Source organism: Penaeus japonicus, unplaced genomic scaffold, assembly GCF_977035675.1.
Source record: "Penaeus japonicus unplaced genomic scaffold, GWHDUDI00000001_assembly GWHDUDI00000008, whole genome shotgun sequence".
NCBI lineage: Eukaryota > Metazoa > Arthropoda > Malacostraca > Decapoda > Penaeidae > Penaeus > Penaeus japonicus.
In genome coordinates, this window is record NW_028234410.1 from 39,312,691 (window position 1) to 39,320,190 (window position 7,500).

Here is a 7,500-nt window from a genome sequence, read left to right on the forward strand (position 1 = left end):
GTGCACGGAAGGGAACTGTGCACGTAAGGGAACTGTGCACGGAAGGGAACTGTGCACGGAAGGGAACTGTGCACGGAAGGGAAGTGTGCACGGAAGGGAACTGTGCACGGAAGGGAACTGTGCACGGAAGGGAACTGTGCACGGAAGGGAACTGTGCACGGAAGGGAACTGTGCACGGAAGGGAACTGTGCACGGAAGGGAACTGTGCACGTAAGGGAACTGTGCACGGAAGGGAACTGTGCACGGAAGGGAACTGTGCACGGAAGGGAACTGTGCAAGGAAGGGAACTGTGCACGTAAGGGAACTGTGCACGTAAGGGAAGTGTGCACGGAAGGGAACTGTGCACGGAAGGGAACTGTGCACGGAAGGGAACTGTGCACGGAAGGGAACTGTGCACGTAAGGGAACTGTGCACGTAAGGGAAGTGTGCACGGAAGGGAACTGTGCACGGAAGGGAACTGTGCACGGAAGGGAAGTGTGCACGGAAGGGAACTGTGCACGTAAGGGAACTGTGCACGGAAGGGAACTGTGCACGGAAGGGAAGTGTGCACGGAAGGGAAGTGTGCACGGAAGGGAACTGTGCACGGAAGGGAAGTGTGCACGGAAGGGAACTGTGCACGGAAGGGAAGTGTGCACGGAAGGGAACTGTGCACGGAAGGGAACTGTGCACGTAAGGGAACTGTGCACGGAAGGGAACTGTGCACGTAAGGGAACTGTGCACGGAAGGGAACTGTGCACGGAAGGGAAGTGTGCACGGAAGGGAAGTGTGCACGGAAGGGAACTGTGCACGGAAGGGAAGTGTGCACGGAAGGGAACTGTGCACGTAAGGGAACTGTGCACGGAAGGGAACTGTGCACGGAAGGGAACTGTGCACGGAAGGGAACTGTGCAAGGAAGGGAACTGTGCACGTAAGGGAACTGTGCACGTAAGGGAAGTGTGCACGGAAGGGAACTGTGCACGGAAGGGAACTGTGCACGGAAGGGAACTGTGCACGGAAGGGAAGTGTGCACGGAAGGGAAGTGTGCACGGAAGGGAACTGTGCACGGAAGGGAACTGTGCACGGAAGGGAACTGTGCACGGAAGGGAAGTGTGCACGGAAGGGAAGTGTGCACGGAAGGGAAGTGTGCACGGAAGGGAACTGTGCACGGAAGGGAACTGTGCACGGAAGGGAACTGTGCACGGAAGGGAACTGTGCACGGAAGGGAACTGTGCACGGAAGGGAACTGTGCACGGAAGGGAAGTGTGCACGGAAGGGAACTGTGCACGGAAGGGAACTGTGCACGTAAGGGAACTGTGCACGGAAGGGAACTGTGCACGGAAGGGAAGTGTGCACGGAAGGGAAGTGTGCACGGAAGGGAAGTGTGCACGGAAGGGAACTGTGCACGGAAGGGAAGTGTGCACGGAAGGGAAGTGTGCACGGAAGGGAACTGTGCACGGAAGGGAACTGTGCACGGAAGGGAACTGTGCACGGAAGGGAAGTGTGCACGGAAGGGAACTGTGCACGGAAGGGAAGTGTGCACGGAAGGGAACTGTGCACGGAAGGGAAGTGTGCACGGAAGGGAAGTGTGCACGGAAGGGAACTGTGAACGGAAGGGAACTGTGCACGGAAGGGAAGTGTGCACGGAAGGGAACTGTGCACGTAAGGGAACTGTGCACGTAAGGGAACTGTGCACGGAAGGGAACTGTGCACGGAAGGGAACTGTGCACGGAAGGGAAGTGTGCACGGAAGGGAAGTGTGCACGGAAGGGAACTGTGCACGGAAGGGAACTGTGCACGGAAGGGAAGTGTGCACGGAAGGGAAGTGTGCACGGAAGGGAACTGTGCACGGAAGGGAACTGTGCACGGAAGGGAACTGTGCACGGAAGGGAAGTGTGCACGGAAGGGAAGTGTGCACGGAAGGGAACTGTGCACGGAAGGGAACTGTGCACGGAAGGGAACTGTGCACGGAAGGGAAGTGTGCACGGAAGGGAACTGTGCACGGAAGGGAAGTGTGCACGGAAGGGAACTGTGCACGGAAGGGAAGTGTGCACGGAAGGGAACTGTGCACGTAAGGGAACTGTGCACGGAAGGGAACTGTGCACGGAAGGGAAGTGTGCACGGAAGGGAACTGTGCACGTAAGGGAACTGTGCACGGAAGGGAACTGTGCACGGAAGGGAACTGTGCAAGGAAGGGACGGGAATCTGGCAGGTGGCAGACGAGAGAGATGTGTACGGCGGGATGGCAGAGGGAGAGGGAGAGGGAGAGAAAGGGAGAAATGAGAAAAATAGATAGGTGGGTAGACGGATAGGTGGAGAGAGGGCGTTGAGAGAGTGTGCGATTAAGAGAGGGAGAGAGAGAGAGGGAGAGAGAGAGAGAGAGAGAGAGAGAGAGAGAGAGAGAGAGAGAGAGAGAGAGAGAGAGAGAGAGAGAGAGAGAGAGAGAGAGAGAGAGAGAGAGAGAGAGAAAGAGAGAGAGAGAGAAAGAAAAGAGAAAGGGAGAGAGAGAGAAAGAAAGAGAGAAAGAGAAAGAGAGAGAGAGAGAGAAAGGGAGAAAGAGAAAGAGAGAGAGAGAGAAAAAGAAAGGAGAAAAAAAAAACAAAAAAACGAGAAAGTACCTGTGAACAAATCATTAGAATATCTAACTGATGCATGAATTTTAAATCATGAATCATGCATTTCCGTGTTTTCCGCGACTTCAAAACAAATTTATGCAAACAACAACTAGAATGTACTGAGTAAATGTTCATAATGCATACGTGTGTATGTGTGTGTGTGTGTGTGTGTGTGTGTGCGTTTGTGTGTGTGTGTCTGTGTCTGTGTGTGTGTGTGTGTGTGTGTGTGTGTGTGTGTGTGTGTGTGTGTGTGTGTGTGTGTGTGTGTGTGTGTGTGTGCGTTTGTGTGTGTGTGTGCGTGTGTGTGTGTGTGTGTGTGTATGTATCTGTCTGTCTGTCAGAGCGTGTACACGTAATTCAAAACCTCCCTCACAGCCAAAACTCTTGTCATCCAACCTTCACAAGATGTTATTCAATTATCAAAAAATCCTGCTCACTCTATTTATTTTTTTCTTCCTTCATTCTCTCTCTTCTGTGTCTATCTCCTCGCCTCGACGGAGATATATTTCAGCTTTCGCAAATGTTATAGAAACATATTTCATGATACTAGTCTAGCTGAGGCCGCTGACAACGGGTGTGTATTGATGGGCAAATGTCGTGTCAAGGCTGTGGGAGATGAGAGGGAAGAGGGAAGAGGGGGGGAGGGAGGACGAGGGGGAGAAGGAGGGAGGAGGAGGAAAGAGGTGGTGGTGGTGGTGGAGGAGGGGAAGGATGAGGAGGAGGTGGTGGTGGTGGAGGAGATGGAGGAGGAGGAGGAGGGGAAGGGAGGAGGAGGAGGAAGAGGAGGAGGAGGAGGAGGAGGAGGAAGCGGAGAGGGGGGGAAGGGAGGAGGAGGAGGAGGGGGAGGAGAGGGAAGAGGGGGGATGGGAGGAGGAGGAGGAGGATGAAGGAGAGGGAGGAGGGGAAGGAGGAGGAGGAGGAGGAGGAGGGGAAGGAGGAGGAGGAGGAGGAGAGAGAGGAGGAGGAGGGAAGAGGAGGAGGAGGAGGAGGAGGAGGAGGATGAAGGAGGGGGAGGTGGGGAAGGAGGAGGAGGAGGAGGAGGAGGAGAGGGAAGAGGGGGAGGAGGAGGAGGAGGAAGTGGAGGGGAAGGATGAGGATGAGGTGGTGGTGGCGGTAGAGGAGAGGGAGGAGGGGGGAGGAGGGGGAGGAGGAGGAGGGGGAGAGGAGAGGGAAGAGGGGGGAGGAGGGGGAGGAGGAGGAAGAGGAGAGGGAGGAGGAGAGGGAGGTGGAGGGGGAGGAGGAGAAGGAGGAGGAGGAGGAGGAGAGGGAAGAGGGAGGGAAGGGAGGAGGAGGAGAAAGAGGAGGGGGAGGAGGAGGGGGAGGAGGAGGAGGTGGTGGTGGTGGAGGAAATGGAGGAGGAGGGGGAGGAAGAGAGGCAGGAGGAGGGGAAGGAGGAGGAGGAGGAGGGGAGGAGGAGGGGAAGAAGGAGGAGGAGGAGGAAGAGGAGGAGGAGGAGGAAAAGGAGGAGGAGGTGGTGGTGGTGTTGGTGGAGGAGGAGGAGGAAGAGGAGGAGGAGGAGGAGGGGAAGGAGGAGGAGGGGAAGGAGGGGGAGAGGGAGGAGGAGGGGAAGGGAGGATTAAGAGGAGGAGGAGGAGGAGGTGGTGGTGGTGGTGGTGGAGGAGATGGAGGAGGAGGGAGAGAGGAAAGGGAAGAGGGGGGGAAGGGAGGAGGAAGAGGAGGGGGAGGAGGAGGAGGAGGAGGAGGAGGAGGGGGAGGAGGAGGAGGGGTAGGAGGTGGTAGTGGCGGAGGAAATGGAGGGGGAGGGGAAGGAGGGGAAGGAGGAAGAGGAGGAGGAGGAGGAGGGGGAGAGGAAAGGGAAGAGTGGGGGAAGGGAGGAGGAAGAGGAGGGGGAGGAGGAGAGGGAAAGGGAGGGGAAGGATGAGGAGGAGGTGATGGTGGTGGAGGAGGAGATGGAGGCGAAAGAGGAGGAGGAGGAGGAGGAGGTGGTGGTGGAGGAGCAGGAGAGGGAGGAAGAGGAGAGGTAAGAGAAGGAGATGGAGAAGAAGAAGGAGGAGGAGGAGATAGGAGGGAAGAGGAGGAGGAGGAGAAGTAGGAGGAGGTGGTGCTGGTGGAGGAAGAGAGAGAAGAGGTGGAGAGGGAGGAGGAGGAGGAGGAGGAGGAGAAGAAAAGATGAAGAACAAGAAGGAAGAGGATACAGAAAAATAAGGGGAAAGGGGGGGGGGGGCGAGGAAAAAGAGGAATTTAGGAAGAGGGAGGGAGAGAGAGAGAGAGAGATAGAGAGAGAGGAAGAGAGAGGGGGGGGGAGGGGGCGGTGAGGGGGAACATGTCAGGAGTGTTTCATGTGTGTAAATTAGAGGGAAGTCGAGGCGGTGCATGGAAAACCCGGCCACGTGTTTCCACCTCTCGCTCGCTTTCTATCTCTCTCTCTTTCTCTCTCTCTGTCTCTTTCCCTCTCTCTCTCTCTCTCTCTCTCTCTCTCTCTCCCCCCTTTTCTCTTTCTTTCTCTCTCTCTCTCTTTCTTTCTCTTTCTTTTTCTCTCTCTCTTTCCCCCTCTCTCTTTCTCTCTTTCTCTATCTATTTATTTATCTGTATATATCTCTTTCTCTTTCTCTCACCCTCTCTCTCTATCTCTATCTACATATCTGTATCTCTGTCTCTCTTTCGCTTTCCTTCTCTCTCTCTCTCTCTCTTTCTCTTTTTTTCTTTCTTTCTCTCTCTCTCTCTCTCTTTCTCTTTTTTTCTTCCTTTCTCTCTCTCTCTCTCTCTCTCTCTCTCTCTCTCTCTCTCTCTCTCTCTCTCTCTCTCTCTCTCTCTCTCTCTCTCTCTCCCTCTCCCTCTCCCTCTCTCTCTCTCTCTCTCTCTCTCTCTCTCTCTCTCTCAATATACCGGAGAGAGACTGGGTAACCTTTCCGCGAATTTCTTCTCCAGATAAACCGAATTTCCTGATATTTGGGAAAGCATTTCTTGACGATGGACGGACAAGCATACATATGATAAAGGATGGATAGATGGTGAAAATGAAGAGAATGAGAATGATAGTAATAATGATAATTGTGATAGTAATGATAGGGGTGATGATGATAACAACCCTGCTAATACTACTGCTAATATTAATGAGATTAAGAACAGCAGCATTAGTGATGATGGTGATGATGATTTTAATGATGATAATGGTAATAATAATAGTGATGATAATAACAATAACAATAATTATAGTGATGATGATAATACCGACAAAATTTGGATGATGACGATGCTAGCAATTATAGTAATACTCGTAATAATGATAATGATAATTATAAAGATAATCATGATAACAATAATGATGATAACAAAGTAATCATAATGATTATGACGATGAAAATAACAAAAATGAAGATAATGATAATAATAATAATGCCGATAAAATTCGAAATAGGAAAAATAAGAAATAGGAGTTTGATTCTCTTTGACCGCAACTCTTACATCTAATAAATAAATAAATAAATAAATAGTTATATAGTTATATCTGATGAGTTATAATAACTTAATGACCTTTGGGGTTGTGACGCTGTACAAAGTTGCATGATCATACCGTTTAATGGGCATTTGGGTAGTAACAGTCTGAGAAACGACTCAGTTAAAAGATTGGCAAACATTTCGAGTTTAACGATTTGGGGAAAATATTTAACTTTACAAGAATATGGACAAGAACCCCCCCCCCCCCCCAAAAAAAAAAAATATATATATATGCATATATATATATATATATATATATATATATATATATATATATATATATATATATGTATATATATGTGTGTGTGTGTGCGTGTGTCTGTGTGTGTGTGTGTGTTTATATATATATATATATATATATATATATATATATATATATATATATATATATATATTGTAGCTTAAGAAGATAACCTATATTATCCGCAACTTCATCAGCCATCAATGTAACGATGAAACCTCGGCACAATACGCATCATAACTTCAGCAAGCGTAGCAATAATAGATGCGCAGCAAGAATAAAATGCAACTACAAAGATTATCAATGCAGAACACAAAGCAATTTACACAAACAACATCAATGATAACTTTAGCATCAGCTGAGTCGTGTAATTTCCGCCATAGCACAGCCTCGGTCAACCCAACTACCAGAACAGCACTCACTCAACCAATGCTCTCTACTTTGGCATTTTCCCTTCCCCCTCTTCTCCTCTTCTCCCCCTTCCCCCTTCTCTACTTCTCCCTCTTCTCCCTTCTCCTTCTTCCCCCTTCTCCCTTCCCCCTTCTCTACTTCTCCCTCTTCTCCCCCATCCTCCTTCTCCCTTTCCCCCTCTTCCCCATCAACCATCCCCTACCTCCTTCTCCCATCCCCCATCCCCCATCCCCCCTTCTCCCTCTTCTCCCCTTCTCCTATTCTCCCTCTTCCCCCTTCCCCCCCCCATACCCCATCCCCCCTTCCTTCTCCCCCTTCACCATCCCCCATCCCCCCTTCCTTCTTCCCCATCCCCATCCCCAATCCCCCCTTCCCCACTCTTCTCCCATCCCCCATCCCCCTTCTCCTCCCTCCTCTCCCCCTTCTCCCTCTTCCCCCTCCCCCTATACCCCTTCTCCTCCCCCATCCCCCTTCCCCCCCTCTTCTCCCATCCTCCATCCCCCTTCTCCTCCCTCCTCTCCCCCTCCCCCTTCCTTATCTCACACCATATCCGTTTCAACCGTCTTGTCATGACTTCTTGCTTTCTCAAAATCCAGGTCTGTTGCATCATCTGCATATGACACATTTGCATATCGTCGGGTTGGGTAGGGGTGGGGGGTTGGGGGTGATCTGGGGGGTGGGGATGTGGAAGGGGGTTAAGTGGGGGGGGTGAGGGGAGAGGTAGGGGCCGACCTGGGGTAGGGTAGGGTGGTGGGGGGAGGGGGAAGGGCGGACCTGGGGTAGGGTAGGGTGGTGGGGG